The following is a 16618-nucleotide window of genomic DNA, read 5'->3' as shown; positions in this document are numbered from 1 at the left end:
ACTGCGTTGCCGAAGGAAAATAAATGGTACCGATAAACCATTCACCTGCGATGTGGGAGGCTGATTTTTCGAAGCGTTCTGTTGTGGGAAAATAATGTTTCCAACGAGCGCTCGAGGAAACTGTCCCGTGAGTGTGTGTTTGTGGTGACAATCGAAGACATTATCCAGCCTGTCGCTTTGAGGGCAACGTCCTGCCTCCCCATGGAAGGAGGTAAAGACGCGTGGCGGTGGTGCGGCGATATTTTCTTTAGCCACGACTTGTTTATCGATCCTCGGCAAGGCAAACATTCCGGTTGGCATTCGGTGGAAATGAAAACATTCGCCCCGTGTTTCGTGTAACGGCAGAACGATCGAGGAACCCTGGTGAGTGGTTTTTCCCTCCCCCGGCACCCAACCTTATCCGGTCGATTGCTTCCTTCCTTTCTCTTCAAGATATCGATGGATGATTCTCTCTTTTTCTCTCTCTCGTGTGTTTGGCATTATTTTACTGCCAAAGTCATTGCATCCCCGTCACGTACTCCGTCCAAGGTGGCATCTGGGTGGAAAATCGGACAGGCAAAACACACAAAAAAACACTCACGCACACACACACCAATGTCAATCGAAGCACGTAACCTTTTCTCGTCACCATGCTCATCGGTTGTCGATCGCGAATGCCCGGCTAGACCGGGAGACGACATCTCGACGAACGGTCCTACGGCCGCTGACGTGGACGTACGTGGACTCGCCCGGATACGCACGGAGCATCGTTTTTCCGGGGTCAACTGGCTTCGGACGCCGGGATGGGAGCGTGAACGCACACGTACCGACATTGTTTTTCACTGACCGCAACCGAACGGGAAATAAAATGGAAAAACCTACACACTTCGGCCAAACCGGGATCGCACGCTGACAAAATGCTCGCAATTTGGTTTTTCCTCGCATTGGCCACACTTGGTGAAACCGCGCACGTACCTAGGGGTGGCGAATTTCGGCGGACAGTTCGGTCGACGGGCAAAGTTTTACCGCATGAGTTCACCGGAAAACACCGCATCGAGCGTTTCGAGTTTCTCGTTCGAATAGCCACGTTCTTCTGGTACGTCTCCGTTATGTTATTGCATTATTTCTACTCAACTGCTTGGTATGTTAGAGCCACCGTATGATTTTAAAACGAATTAAATTTCATTTTGCATAACTATAACCATACAAGCCATTTTAAGGAGCTTTCAAAAATCAAATATCATGAACGTTTAAACAAGTTTTTAATCAAAAGGTCTAAAATTAGCTATTTAGAAAATCGTAAAACAAATAAGAGGGAGTGGATGCGAGTTGTATGTTAAGAAATAAATTACCTTCCTCATTATTAATTATTTCAAATCATTCTTAAATTATGTCGTCTCATGTTCTGTCAAGTTTTAACTGTTCAACATTTACTATCGTTTAGGAAAACTTTCAAAAAATCGATAGAACGTGATAGAATGTTTTAAACATTATATTAAATGTAATATAACACGTTGACTGCCTTGACTATCATTTTTGATAGCCAGCTGCCATTAGTTCTAAAAAGTTTTTGTCCCATGAATAAATGAAAGTTCAATATTAAAATTATAGTAATATTTAATATCAACTTTTTACGAAGCTAAGTCAAAAATGGTTGGTTTAATAAACGTTAATACAAATTTTATTAGAAACGATTTTACTAAAAAAGTTTGCTAAAACGCTTGGCAGTCAACGTGTTAACACGTTAGCACATAGTTTTTAGGTTTCTTTTTCATGTGTATATGGGTCAAAAACATGTTCGAACTATTGCTGCTGTCACCCACTTTTAGGCGACATGGCAGTCAACGTGTGAAAAGAGTTAAGAAAATTGTGAAACATAGTTTTAAAACGTTTTCTTCAAAAGGCACCCTCTTTCTAAACGGTTTTTTTTTATCTAAAGGACTCAGCCAAGACATGTGCGACTTGTCTTCAAATTATACCTACCTATCTTAAGATAATAGTTAAGGCTACAATTATAGGACCAAAGAGAAACAAAGAGAAGAAATACCCTGCGATATAGGGTTGATGTTCATTTTCTGTATGCACCGTTTCAAGTTTCTTTCCTTTGGGTCTTTGAACGCTTTCCCTGGTTGGATTAATTGTATAGCACTGCTCTTCCACTGTCTAGTTTATTTATTTGTATTGAAATAGTAATGGAATTCTCTCCAACATATAAAACTACTCAATTGAAAAGCTCTTACTTAACACCCGCGTTTTAACACCTCGCACTTGAACGGTTTAGAGATTCATTTCCGAATCGAGTGTCCAACATTTCATGGGTGTTTGATTTGCGCTTCCGATTGCCACTCGCTCCTAAAACCGAGTCCGTTTCCAGTGTGCACCCGAACAACAAACAAGTGGTAGTATGGTAGCACATCGATCGGGAATCGGCCCCTTCGGAACGACATTGCTGACCGTGGTGTTTAATTATCTGCTTTAACTGCCCTCGGGCGTTTCGGTTTTTCTTTCTTTCGCCAATCAACGGACCATCCCGCGGATGACCCATCGAAATTTAGTGCATCGTAAAAGCCGCCGTTCGCAAACAAAATACAAAAAAGGAAAAACAAGTAAAACGTGCGTTCGTGCTCATGCGTGCCTGTGTGCGTTTGCTTCCGGACACTGCTGCTGGAATGTTCTGGCCGTTCGCCCGCCGGTCGAAACGCGCACAATTTCGGCGCCAATCAAACTCATAACCAATTTATCGTCCACTTTATGGCTCTTCGAGCCGGCGACGACGGAAGCGAACGCTGCCACTGGGTTGGCGAAAAACTGGACCCCTCTCAATTCCCTTCCCCCCCATCACCGCTTCCCTCCCCCTCCCCCTACAAGCTCCGTTGTCAACAAGCGGGTGGATTTTCCACTCAACCAACGCGGTGACGTTCGTGCGCGCGGACGTTAGCGTGGTTTAGCACGATTTCCTCGGCTGGGTGTGGATGGTTTTATTGCTTATTTTTATGATTGTTTGTCTTTCGGTTGCTTCGCACTGCACGCCTCCCTTCCGGTTGCTGTCATTATGGAGCGGCACTAGTGCTTCTTGCGATCTGGCCTTGGATAATTGCCATGCCATGGCTTTTCATTGAATAGGTCAGTTTAGCACAACACTCCGCGCGCTCTTTGGCAGGACCAGAAGTGTTTTCCAGTGGGATGCTGGAAAATTCGTACCACAACAACAACTTGCCCGTCCCGTCCCAGGCGTATGTTTTCGCGCAGATGAATCGTGCTCCGTTCTAATGTCTTTTCCCCATTACTGCGTTCTGCTAATCCAATTAAATTTTGATTGCGCTAAGTGCACTCCGTAGTGGTTTTTGTTTTTCACTGCCGCAACGAGCGAACACTAGGCTCAGTTTTCCGCAAAACTTCCCAGCCCCACTGCGACCTTCCAGCTCTCCCGGGGCCGGGATGATGCCAGACGCCAAATGATCTGCTTATAATTTATGCGTCCCCTTTTGTGGACCGTTAACCGCAAGCTCTCCGGGTTGGCGACTGCTGCTTTTTTTTCTCTCCTCCACTCTAGATGGCCTCGGGAGTGGGCTTTCCCAGCGGATACAAGACGGCCATCCAGACGGTAGGGGGCGGGGGAAACAAGCTTTCCACCCGAGGCAAAAGCACTCCGAGCATCTGCTTCTAGCAGATTCGGTTGTAGGCCGTGTTATTTTCCGCTCCTCGCAGGAATTTCAGCGAGTGTCAACACAATGAATTTTCCCTTCCCCCTCCTTTCAAAGGGGGTATTGGGGTGTGTTATCCTCCAACGCAACGGGGCCCGAAGAAAAGCGTTATGAACTGCTGGGTCAAACACTGCCGCATTAAGCCTGCGGAACCCGCAGGCTGCACTGCTGCTGGCGAGCTGCATTCATTAGTCGTCCGCATGGCGTAAGGTGGGAAAAATGCTGGTGCCATTTTCGTCCCGAACGCTTTTCATTCCACTGTGTTTTTTTATGTCCACCACACACCGTAACTGCACTATGCAGAATGCCAGTCACATATGTACGGGAGGAAAAACGCCGTGCAGCGCCGTGCGAGGAGTTTTTCCTGCGGCAGCAAGGAAAACACCAGGCCCGCAAGCGGCTCGTGGTGGGTTTTTCTTTGTTGTCCCGCATACCGTTATCATGCGCTTCCCCATGCATTCCTTCACCTCCTGCCGCCCTTCACCGGCACACTCACATTCTTTTAATTTATTCTTCACGGCTGAAGCGATGTTGCAACACACTGTTCGTTTTCCGCAAGCCGGGGACTTGCCCTGGGCCAGTTCCTTGCAGCTGCTTCATTTCACATATGCACCGCGGCTTATGTCGCAGGAAGCCGAAGAAAGAGGCAAAGGACCTCACCAGCTTGAGAAGCAGTTTATCCACCTCGGACATACGTCGGAAAAGGGTATTGTAACAACTACGGGCTTCCCATTGCGATACCGATAAATAAAGAATAATGTATCATTTTTTGTTTCGTACCCTTTTCCCTCCTGTTTTTTTTTCTTTTCAACTGTCCTTTGACGATGACAACTGGGAAAAGTGTGCGCTAAAATATATTGCTTTTTCTGCGAATAATTCTTTCCGAGTGCTCGAGCCAAACCGAAGTAATCGTTTGCAGAACTTCTTCGGTTTTCTTTGGGACCAACCTTCCGCCAACACCGGCATCCAAATTCGATTCTGATGGAAACCTTCCCCCCTCTCCCTCCCTCATTCCCTGCTCGCTTTCTCCTCATGACTGACATTTTCCGCGGAACCGAGGCCCAGATCCGAAAGGATCAAATAAATCAAAAGATTCGGGTTTTGATTTATGGAGCAAAACTTCCTCCGCGGGTTTCGCTTCCGTTCCCGGTGGGGTTCCGGAAACCGCAACCGGTTGCGGCTTTCAGCGGCCATTTTTCCTAAACCGTGACACTTCGATTGCGAAAGTATCAATCATTGTGTCCGGGTGGGTTTCGCTGTTCGGAACTAGCTTTTCGCGGTGTCGGCCGGTTGTATACCGGGGAAATTATTTTTCAATTCCATGCATCGGTTGAATTCCACTGTGGAATGATTGTCAAGCAATCGTACCTTTAAATCTCATTAGTCAATATTTTTTTTGGAGCTACTTGCACAACCCGTACGCTGGTCAGTGTAATCCTCTCAAAATAGTTAATTGAAAAATTATAATTAGCCCACAGCAGCTTTTACCATGACTTCGTTTTTCTCCAGCTCTTACCTATCCTTTAATCCTTCCTTAATCTATGCTTTTAATTATATACCACTTCCGTTACGGTTGTGAGCCTTATTAACGAGTCCGTCCCTTCCACGCCATTGCGTTTCGGGAGGGGATTTCCGAGAATCGGAAAACACATTCTTATCCTATTATCCTTTGGGCATCTTTTACTTTTCGTTCTAATGGTTTTGATAATTTTACTGATTTGAACAAACATACACACACAAGAACAAAAGCACAAAAACTATGCCGCTACTTCCACCCGAAAGCTAAAGCTCAGCCCACACTTCATTCGTTACGCTTGCCTTACTTTCACTTTCGGGCAGGTTATCTTGTTCGGGCCACCTTGATCTCCCGTACGGTTCCTTGGGTTGAGGGTTGTAGATTTTTTTATCCATCCTATCGAATCCCTTTAAGGTAAAAAAAAATATATTACACAAATTTAACGAAATACCTTCCATTCGAACGCAGAATGTTTCGCTTGCTTTCGTGGCTTCTATCTCGGGCCGATTCGTTCGATCGGTTACGGCCGCCGTCGTTGCACCTCGCGCAATCAACCTCCCCCGGGAGTTGCTTTTAAAAAAACACGCCAACGGGCAGCAGAAGAAAACCGAAAGCCTCCCAGTGCGCAGTGCGCCAGTGGAAGTCGGAAGCCCCAGAAAGCAGAAGAACACAACCACTACCCCGGAGGGCTAGAAATGCCAACTACTGCTGCCTCCGCATATTTCTACCGATTTTATGGCGGTGCAGAAACGATAAATTTCATCCGCCAGAATCGGCTTTGTTTATTTTTAATGAAAATTTATTAATACAATCTCCCGCTTCCAGCGCGAGAAGTCTCTTTTTCTTTGGGGATTTTTTGTTTTCGGTATTTCTTCGAACGCTCTCTCGCTGTCAATCGGCTTGAATCTGGTTGCCCCGTTTCTCCCGGAATTTTTCACCAGACTAGCGGATGATCCTATCCCCCCATTTCCGGCCCGTTTCGTTTTCCCAATGTGGAAAAGAGTGCCAGCCAATATTCAAACCAATCGCGTGGGTTTTCCGCCGGCCGGGCAACGAAAAAAGGGTTACGATCCGTTGCGTCATCGTTGTTTAGATTACGCTTTATTATGTGTTTATGCGGCCACGGTTGCGCTTGTGTGCACTGCACGCCCCCTCCCCTCGGACGGATGCCGAGGCCGATTGAAATGTTGGTCCCACCCAATCCGCCCTCCTATCGAAACCAAAGTCATCGATCGACCGCACATCGAGGCCACATTGCGACCAGATAGCGGACATTCTGCCACAAGAACCTTCGATCGGAAGTGCGGAAAAGAAAGAAACACATCAAGGGGACGACGGGAAATTGAAATCTTTCACCCACAAAAACCGGTTCAACCAGGTTAGCTTCGGTGCTACCACCTTCCTGTAATGCTCGGAAAAAAGAAAGGTCAAAGTACCGGACCGGCACGACGATTCATTCAACGTCCAATCAGAATCGGTTGCCTTCCTTCGGTTTCTTCGTTTCAGCCCGGATCGGATAGTTTTCATTCGGGGTTTTCCGTCACAAAAGAAGCTTCCCTTTTGCTTCTCGACACCGTTCAGAACAAACAAACTCTCTTACATTGAATCCTAGCCCCGGTTTGTGAATACATTCCATTCCAAGGATTGAGTCGAGGTCAATAGGAACATTTACATGCAATGGCCGCCCGAGAAACCACTCAAATATTTTCAGTCACATACGTTTCTCGTCGTTCACAGTGTTCGTCTGGTTTTCCTCTTGGTTTTTGTTTTTTTCGCTAAGAATTCACTTCCTTCCCATCAACGGATGATGTATTCATCGTTTATTCTTATGGAAGCCCTTTCACTCCAGTTGTTGACTTCCTTGGCATTTCCAGAGGGCACCGACTGAGATGGACGCATCCAACCCAAAGCCAGAAGAATCAATATTCAACGTCCAAGCAAGTGTGGGGTGACCAAAGACCATCGGAATGCTGCCCACGGTCACTTTCTTTGATTTCCACCGAGAAAAATGATTTTTCATTTGGCAACGTAAAACAAAGCGCAGTAAATGTTCCCTTTCTTGATGTATTTGAACAACCGTTAATACCATGTGTTAAAACATTTTTCGATTACCGAGCGGAGCAAACGGAGCAAACCACCGGAGCACTGGCCATGTTCGCTTTCGACAAACAAACAGACCGCCCAACCATTTTCCCATCACGTGTGGCGCCGGGCGGCCACGCGCTTTTCGCGAAGAGAAAAATGGCAGTGCCATATTGAATAATGTAGTCAATCAATTTTCTTCCACTGCAGACGCTTTTTCAAGCGCCAAAAAAAAAAAATGAAAAAGAAAACAGCAAGACTCTGGGGCCAGTTTCATTCCCTTTTCCGCGTGCAAAACAAATGTCCCTTCCTTCGGCCGGCGTGTGGGAGGGTAAGAAGAAGGAAAAAAAGGAAAATACAAATGAGTACGCAGTCGTGCCGAGTGCGCGTCTCCGCTCGATATGATCCATTTCCGGTAACGGTCCGTGGGGGGGAAATTGCGCCCTCTCCGTGCAATTTCCCTACCCACCACCACTCCCGCTCCCACCCGTGAGGGACATAACGCCGGACGGATGGGCGTCAGACGGTGCGAATGATAAACACGGCCACCTTGAGACGATGTTCGAGGGGTGGGGGAGGGATGGAGGGTGGGGGTGTTTGGGCTCGCGAAGGCAGGCAGATAAAGATGGTAAATGTTGTCCCCCGAGCGGACGAATGTCGTCGTGCGGATAAAAAAGAAAACAAGGGCGAGTGGCGAAAAAAAACAAGTTGTACTCGTGGAAAAATGAAACCAACATCACCCAACATTGGGGCAGAAACAACGATCCATAATCATAATCATTTTCCTTCGGTTGTGCGCTTTTCGGTTCGCTTTCGTTCGCATATAAATGTCACGCCGCAAGGACACGCCGCAAGGATGGGAGGGAAACAAGAAACAGCGCAAAAAACTAAAACATATCCGCGCAGTGGAAGTCGCATCCCTCACCTTGAGTAGTTATCGGTGGTAAACACAACAAAAAAACACCTCCACTACCGGTTGGTTGGACAAAGTTTCCCCCCCCACGCGCTTACCGTTGGCCTCTTCGGCGTCATTAAGCCGATGATGGATGACTTTAAGCAAATTCAAAAGAAATTGCTCTAATCTCGCAAAAAGGTCAGCCCGAAGGACCTTAAGCATGCCCGCGCGAAGGGCGCGTCTCGGGCGCTACATACCGTGGTACACTTTATTACATCGTTTAATCATCTTTACTTCCCACCCATCCCTCTCCCCGCGAGCCATTTGCCATTCGTGACTTGCCCGATTGACTACCACTGTTAAGTGCGTTCGGTTAGTACACTCGGTAACGGTAAGCTTACAGGTCAGTCTTTTGTACCACCCCTTCCTTCCCTACCCCCACGACCATCATCATCCTTCGACGATCGGTTTCCAAATTGACCGTTTGGCCATTTTTGGTTTGGGACCTCCACTTACCCGGGGGATCTACAAATGAAATAAAAAGATATAAAAAGCTTTGCTAAGGATTTTATTACAATCGTCCCGTCCGTTGAGTCCTTTTCCCTGAATTTTCATGCGTGTGTGTGTGTGTGCGCTTCTTGAACAAGGCTTAGCCACGGTCATTGCACACACAACACTGAATGTGCAGGATGACCTTTTTCCCATGCGTAAAAGCCCAAGGACCAAGATCGGGCCAAAAATTCCTACCAACAAACGGTCCGTAATCCCGAGGAATTTTCCACACAGACTCAAAGCACGCCCACCAACCCCCCGCTCGGTGGAGAAGAGACATGTCCCGCAGCTCTTCGTGGAAGAGAAAGTTTTAGCTCCCCCTCCCTCCCACTCCCACCCCAGTGGGAATTCAGCAGCACCAGCCCGCTAGCTTGATAATTCGCAGGTTGTAAACTTTGGGGCAGAAAATTACTCTCGCATTGGCGAACACCCCGGAGCAAAGTTTCCGCCCGTGGGTTCGGTTCGGGACGCGGAATGGGTGAGTTTACGGCCGGGTATCGCATTTACGATAGAGTCGTGGGCACCGTTTTTTTACGACCAAAGCTACCATTTATCATACCGAATGTGAAATTGAACACCAGCGCGAGGCTTTCCTTCTGGATTAGGTGTTGGGAAGGTTTTTTCCCGTCCATTTCGGGAATTCACTTTAAAAGCCAGCGATGGAAGTGTCTACTGATTCGATTGGGATCAAATGTGGCTCACCATTTTGGGGGGCATATGCACACCCGGCAGGGTCTTGTTTTACAAACTTTTTGTGTCGGTGTACCAAATCCAACACTGCACTTTAAACACTGTACAACCGATGGAGCCATAGTTCCATGGGGAATCGAAACTTTCCCCCAGCCAAACGTTAACATCCAGCACGTTGAAGTGCAAATGGAGTAAATAAATCAAGTCAGTTTAAATCCGCCTCCGCAGGAAAGGATAAAGTTATACACGCAGCATGTGACACGTGTCAGCCGATAGGGAAGAAAATGGAAAAGTTGCCAAGAAAAACGAATGTGTCGTTTAACCGATACCGGCGTGTGTGTGTGTGCGGTTCATACTCAAACACGAGCGAGAAATAAATATTGGTTCCGGGGGAGTTGGAGCTGGAACAGTTTTGAAGCATGCCGTTTTAATGGACCGATCAGGAAAAGAGATTAAACGATAACTGAATAAAGTGTAGAGCAAAACGAGTGGAGCATACATGATGGACTAAATTGAATTGCGCTGTTTATTTCGTGCTTGAAATGTATCACACGATAATAGACATGATCAGAAAGTATTGATGACTTTCATAAATACCATAAAATCAGATATTATTTTACTCGATGTTCGTAACTAATTCTCACCTTCGGTTTTATTTAATTACAGGCGATAATGTTCGATTTCCATCGATGACTGTCCTCTCGCAACATCCCACAGGTAATTTCACCGTTTCGCACCATAACCGGAAACTAGTTTTTAATGAGTTCTAGAACTGTTTTTCAAACGCTCATCCTTCTGGAAGTCGATTTACCATACAATGCACCTCCAATTGCGCCTTACCAACGCCAACCACTGCCGGCAGTTCATTATGGGACCCGTTTCCGCTTTCCTGTTCCGTTGCGATAGCGGTTGTCGCTTCCGCGTGCGTTTCCGGCTACCAGTGGAAGGAGGAAACAGAAGCAACCAAAACCACAACACAAAGGGAGAGAGGAAAAAATCAATCTCCACTAATTTATTCGAAACAATTTCTCGCCCCTCTCGAACAAACATTACGAAAGTGAAAAATACAAGTTCCCACGTTGCTTTTGGGTTGGTTTGCGTAATCTTACCAATCTCAACGGTTCGGGCTGATGCTGCCGGTAGAATCGAACGCCGGAACCACATGACAAGAGCATGACCGAATGTTTCTTTTGACGGAACATTTGCTCGCGTTGGAAGGGCGGTGAGGAAGGGGCGTGAAAGGAAAATATCAGTTTGAAATTGGTTTCTGTGTGAGTTTTCCCGCCATGTCATGTCGCGTGGGTAAAAGCTTTCCGGGAGAAGAAGTTTTCGAACGCAGATCGTGGGGAACTCGTAGGAAATAGAGCGTCGTTTTCGCTATCTTCCGCGCATGAAGATTATGTAAGAAAGTTCATTCCGTTTGATGATATTTGTTCATGGCTGTGGAAGGTTGTTTTCCCTAGGCTGCATAAGCATTACCAAAAATTTGTTCTAGAAAAGAACTAAAACACACAAAGCAACTCAAAACACCAGCTAAGCTATTTGTTATGTGAAAAAAATATTATATTCTCTAAACAGAATTAATATCCTATAATGGTAGTTGCGTGAACATAATTTATAATTTACGCAAACAATATTAGTATTAAAACAAAATACTTATTTATTTTCCATTGCTAAAACTACTTGCATAATTCTAAGCCGATTTAGCAACTTCTTATGCCATTCGTCCCTCTTGAGTTTCACATGGATTCCAATTTGGGAACAAAAAGTTCGTCTTGTCAATCAGTCAATCTGGCCTGGGGCGAATAAATCATGTCATTTCCGGACGGGGTTCCTTTTTCGAACTACCTGAAATGAAACGTACTACGTACATCTCCACCCAAACGCACCGTTCCAAAAACAACCATCCTATCATCCGCACCATGCAGAGGAGCACAATTATAGCGAGCTTTCCAGCGTTTCCTTTCTTTCCTACCGTGTGTCTTTCAAGTGATGCATAGATGCAACTACTACGCTCACGCTCGAACGAACGAACCACTCCAAACGGGAAAATGAAGGCGGAAACTTTTCCTTCCAACGTTTCGTGGAGGTGTCTAGCGCAGAGGATATGCTGCCGGCTTCCTAACCAGGCGACAGTCACCGGAAACAATCCATTTTCGGAATGCGCCGTTGTGTAATATGCTAATACCGGTAGCGAAGGCGATTGCATTAGGTCAGGGGTCGGCAAGCATGGTAAAAATTGCATATCTCTAGGACCTGTTTGTATCTCTAACATAGCGACACTTTACTTTTACGAACTATTTAGTAAACATAACAGAAAATTCAAATTAAACTCATAACAAACATCACAGCGAAACAATATTTTACCAAAAGTGATACGGTATTACTTTTCACCAAAGTGTTAAATTTATCAAAACCTTTACCAACCCCTGCATTAAGAGGTTGCAATGCAATCCGTTCCGGTTTCGAGACTGGCAATAAGACGGATGGAAAACGTCGCGAGTGTTTGCGGAAGTTTTCGTGTTTGTGTCACTTCTGTGTGGCAGAGCGTACTCGGAGTTTAGGAAAAGGATTCTATTTTCAATTTTCTTTATCCATTATTTTAGATTAGCTGTAGCTTTATATCATTTTATAAATGAATGCTTTTCCTAGTTGAATGTTTGGGATGGAAAAGTTTCATTTTATTTCCCAGCTTTTGCATTTGGTGTAACGTTGAAAGTTATTATAAGCTCCTTCAATTACGAAATTATTTCCGAGTAATGGAGAATACAACGCCACGTGACACAAAGCGACCTTATCGGAAAAACCAACCCACTTCCTCCTCGTGGGCCCGTTATTGTCGCGTGATGATTGCGGTTCAGCTAGGTGCAGGGGAAAATTTATGAACTCTCCGCCAAGGAACGCCACTTCCCCGGTTCAGTAACGACCGGATCGGATGACATCCGGACATTCGCAACTATGAATTCGTTGACCTAAATTTATTCCAATTTGCATTAATAAATTACCCATCTTTCGCCATCGTCACCGCACCGCGATGCGAACGAAGCGAAGAACGTTCCCTTCCCGGAGAAGCAAGATGAGCCTCATTTGAGCGCCATTGTTTGCGAAACGATCGTGGAAGGAATCAAAGCTCCAACCGGCAGATAACGATCGTAACAATAAATTTCCCGCCATCAGCTTGCCATCCGTTCTCCGACCGCTGGTGTCGCTGGTTCATTACAGCGCCCAACCCACCACCCACCATCCACACCGTGGTTCTTCGGTGAGAATCCCCTCCAACAGGGTGGGCCTTTTTTTCGGCAACATTGTGTCACTTCTTATTACGATGCGTCCCATCAATAGCAGCTCAGCGGGAAAAGCAAAATTTCCTGCCCGGGGAGAAAAAGAATTGGCAGCGGCGAAGGATGTGTCCCCGGACGCAGCAGTGGCCCGGAAAACTGGGTGAAAACGATAGCAGCGCCCCGATAACGGAGTGCCCATGATGGGGCCACACTCCTTTTATTATTATTATTTGTCCATGCTTCCCAAAGCCCACGGATGGAGGAGAGAATGGGAGGATGGATTTTGCTTTCTTACGATTATTATCTTTGACTGTTCGTTCTTATTCGCAGCTGGAGTATCCTTCCAACACCTTTTTTTCCATCGGGCCAACCATTCCACCCCGCCCACCCCGAAAGATGGTGACAATTGTGGGCCGGGAAAACGACGAACTGAAGCGCATAAAAGTTAATTTCATCCACTTACGTACATGGTGACACTCGAGCCAGTTTCGGTTGGGCCTTGGCGTAGGTTTTCCCTGGTGAGAAAAAAAAGAAAGGTGAAAACCCTATAAAGGAAACACATACACGGTGCAAAATTTCTCGTTAAGCTTTCCGTGCGGTAAGTTTACTGCAAAAAGCCTCCTCTTTTCGATTAACGCTAGATTGCTGGGTGCCTTTTCGACGCTTGGCGCTTGTTTGGGCTTTCTATCAGAACCCGATTAAAATGGGAGGTGTCGACGTCTGATTAAACTGGTGCGCGTGTGTTTCACCTCATTTGATTGTTAATACGCTAAGCTAAGGGTATTTCATTTGCAATAAAGTAAGGAAAGCGGGTGGAAACTGTTATAAAAAAGGAATAAAACAACATTTTAACTCGTGTTAAATATTATAGAACAACAAGAATGTTTTGTTAAGTTGATTGCCCCCTGATGTTCAATAGTTTTGATTGCAAGTATTTGAAGAGTGAACGCATCGAATCCACCCTGTAGTTAAATTTTCGTAATGCAAACATACAGTCGATTTAGTTTTTGGCATGACTGGTAGTTTTAAACAATCTCTTTTCAGGATAAAATTTAGCCTTTCTTACTTACAGCTAGTATTACCTCTCTTGGGATAAAATAAAACAATTTCGACTCAGTTTACATTGCAGATTCAGGGAAAAATGTTGTAACATGATTCTCGTGCACATGATCCAGTGTACATTGTCCGTCGTTTTACTGGCGCACGCTTCTGAACGATGAAGCATGAAGTTTGTTTAAGTAAAAACATGTACAAAAAGTAAACCACTGCAGTGAAGTTTATCCTACAATTAATGAGAAAAAACCATCAGGCTGGGAAGTTACTGTAGAGCAGCAATGAAAAAGCTTACCTAAACAGAGAGAAAAGATAAAAAAAAGCTAATTGCTTTATAAAAATAGGCCAGCTCATTCGTGAAGCATTTTTGTGGACCCTTCCGATGCAGAACGAAAGTTCTATTCTGGCCACAAAGCCAGCTGCTTCGCGGCCAGCGGAGTTCGACGCCCGGTCCACTCGTTCATCCAACCGTTCCGCTCCAGAACTAATTAAACTTTCACCCTCATTTGGTGGCATGTTCCACTAATAGCGGTGCGAAGTTTGCACCCGTCGTCCCGGACCGGCGACTACACTAGCAACGGACATAGTAACCGTCCAGGCGAATGATTGATAGTAATGGAAGTTGCCAACTTTCCAACCTGTCCCGTCCAGCTCCGTCACATGGTCTATTTTAATGGCAATATGGGGACGCCCCTGCGGCTGCTCGAAGGCGAATGCGAAATGGCGAAAACGCAATAGCAAAGGGTTCGGAGGGCAACGGAGAGGTTGACATCATGTGTTCATGTTGATTAGCTCTACATGACATCTTACAAACGATGTCGCGATGAGAATTGCGCAAGAGTTAAAGCCGTAAGTGGGAGCGCGAAACCTGTGGAACGAGGGGCGTTCGTTATGCAGGGTTCTTACGGCAATGAAATACTGATGAAAGCAGCTTTAATGGAAGTGATTTATTCCAGAGCCGTCGCACTTCATAAGAAATGAACTTACATTTTTTTAGGATTAGCGTTTATTTAGCACGTGTTAGGTAATTTTAATCTCATGATTACAACAGGTAATTCATATCAGCAAATTGTGACAATAGCTTCTATTGTCTTTAAACGATTTTTTTTAAGTAGCTGGTTTTTCAAGTAACTTAGGGTACGTTCGCGCGATTCCGAGAAACTGATTGAATTGATGTCGAAAATATATTTTACTAGCTTGACGCCCCGGCATTGCTCGGTGAAGAAAAGGTTGAGAAAAGATTTATGATTTTACTCTTTACTTGAAAGTTTGAATTAATTTATTAGTTAAAATAACGGCATATTTAAATGTATGAAATTTCATGAATTTCCCCGTGATGTATAAACCTTAGGGTAGCTATGTTGGATACACCTTGACATTTGTTTACATGCTTGTTTTGTTTGTGTTAGTAAAACTGAGATTAAATTGTAAAATACCGTAGAAGCACCATACTTGGCGCGGGTCCAAACTTGGCGCACTATCTAATATTTTCTTCGATATTAGACTATTTCCAAAAAATTTCATCCTAAAATATGTAGTCATATATTTGTTTATGTTTGTACAATGCATCCGCATCAAAACATGTTATTGATTTTTTGTTATTGAATGTAAATTTAATTAAATGAAAAATTACATCCCACAAGTGCGCCATTTTTTACCCACGTTAGCAACGCTGCTAAGGAGATGGTGAAACTGTTTCCAATCATTTATCCGCAAAGGAAAAATTATTAGGGATTTTTCTTATCAGAAACTGTTAAAACGTAAGTATTTCCAATGAATCGTGGTTAGATTCGGCGCTTTTTGAGATTTTTATACTAATTTTGAAGCGAAAATATTTTGCGCCAAGTTTGGCTCACAGTGTTCCTAATTATTCACCGTGGAGAATATGACTGTTCGCACTGCTAGCTATTTTTGAATCATAGAAGGCTTTGATGAATGAGATTATAAAAGTTAGCGATGAGATAGTTTTATTTTCACGAGAGAAGGCAAAGTCCGCTGCAAAAAAAAGCTAAATTGTTTTTTAAATTGATGTTGAAAAGTGTTTCTATTGTTTTAAGTTGAATTTTGAGTAAAGCTGTTGAATTCAATGAACTACAGCCATTTTGTTTTAAGTGCGCCTAATAAGGAACACATCGCGCCAAGTAAGGAACATTGCAAAAACAATGCGCCAAGTTAGGAACATAATGTGCCACACAAAGGGTTTCTGAAACTTGAAGAAATATTAATTTAAGAGTTTCTCACTTATTTTACTTGTATTCTAGGGTAGTCCGCGACAGCCGAGCGGTAGCGCCGGTTAGAAAATCGGCCCATGAGCGCCGGGGCTCACCACCTTGACGGCGTGGGTTCGAATCCCAACCGAGACCGGACCCTCCCCTGTACGAGAGGACTGACTATCCACGTACAACAGGGAAACAAGTCTCGTAAGCCCTTAACGGGCAGGCATGACCAAGAGGTCGTTACGCCAAGAAGAAGAAGATTCTAGGGTAGTTAGGCTAGCACTGTGCAAAACGTAGTATGATTTGACCGAACATTGATTTAGTTATTCAACTTTTTATGCAGAATTTCCTTAACTGCGCCAAATATGGTACATCTACGGTATAGATAATTTAATCAAAAAATAGTGATCAAACAAACCTTCAACAACATCTGCAGTACTTAAACTTAATGTGTGAAAAGTTTCAGAAGTGACGGTTCAGTATTGGTCGAGTTTTTAGTGTACACCGAACTCCATACATAAAAAAAGCTAAAATATGTAGTAGATACCATTTCTAAAATTGATTATCGTGTTTATTAGAACTTACATTCCATGTTGTCGTGATCTCCACGAAATATATCTCTTTATATATATTTGAAATTACAAATTCAA

The 16618-nt window shown here is 44.6% G+C and overlaps 1 protein-coding gene across 6 annotated transcripts in view; it reads left to right on the top strand.

Annotated features, from left to right (window-relative positions):
- Positions 1–16618, top strand: part of LOC131266314 (potassium voltage-gated channel protein Shal) — a 95519-nt gene that overhangs the window by 51526 nt on the left and 27375 nt on the right. For all 6 annotated transcript variants that reach the window (XM_058268777.1, XM_058268776.1, XM_058268774.1 and 3 more), the window contains one exon: positions 10085–10135. The gene's annotated coding sequence lies outside the window, so the exon portion shown is untranslated. The remainder of the gene's footprint in view (positions 1–10084; positions 10136–16618) is intronic.

This window comes from Anopheles coustani, chromosome 2, assembly GCF_943734705.1.
Source record: "Anopheles coustani chromosome 2, idAnoCousDA_361_x.2, whole genome shotgun sequence".
NCBI lineage: Eukaryota > Metazoa > Arthropoda > Insecta > Diptera > Culicidae > Anopheles > Anopheles coustani.
The sequence above is the reverse complement of the archived record's forward strand: the minus strand, read 5'-3'. Positions and strand labels throughout refer to the sequence as shown.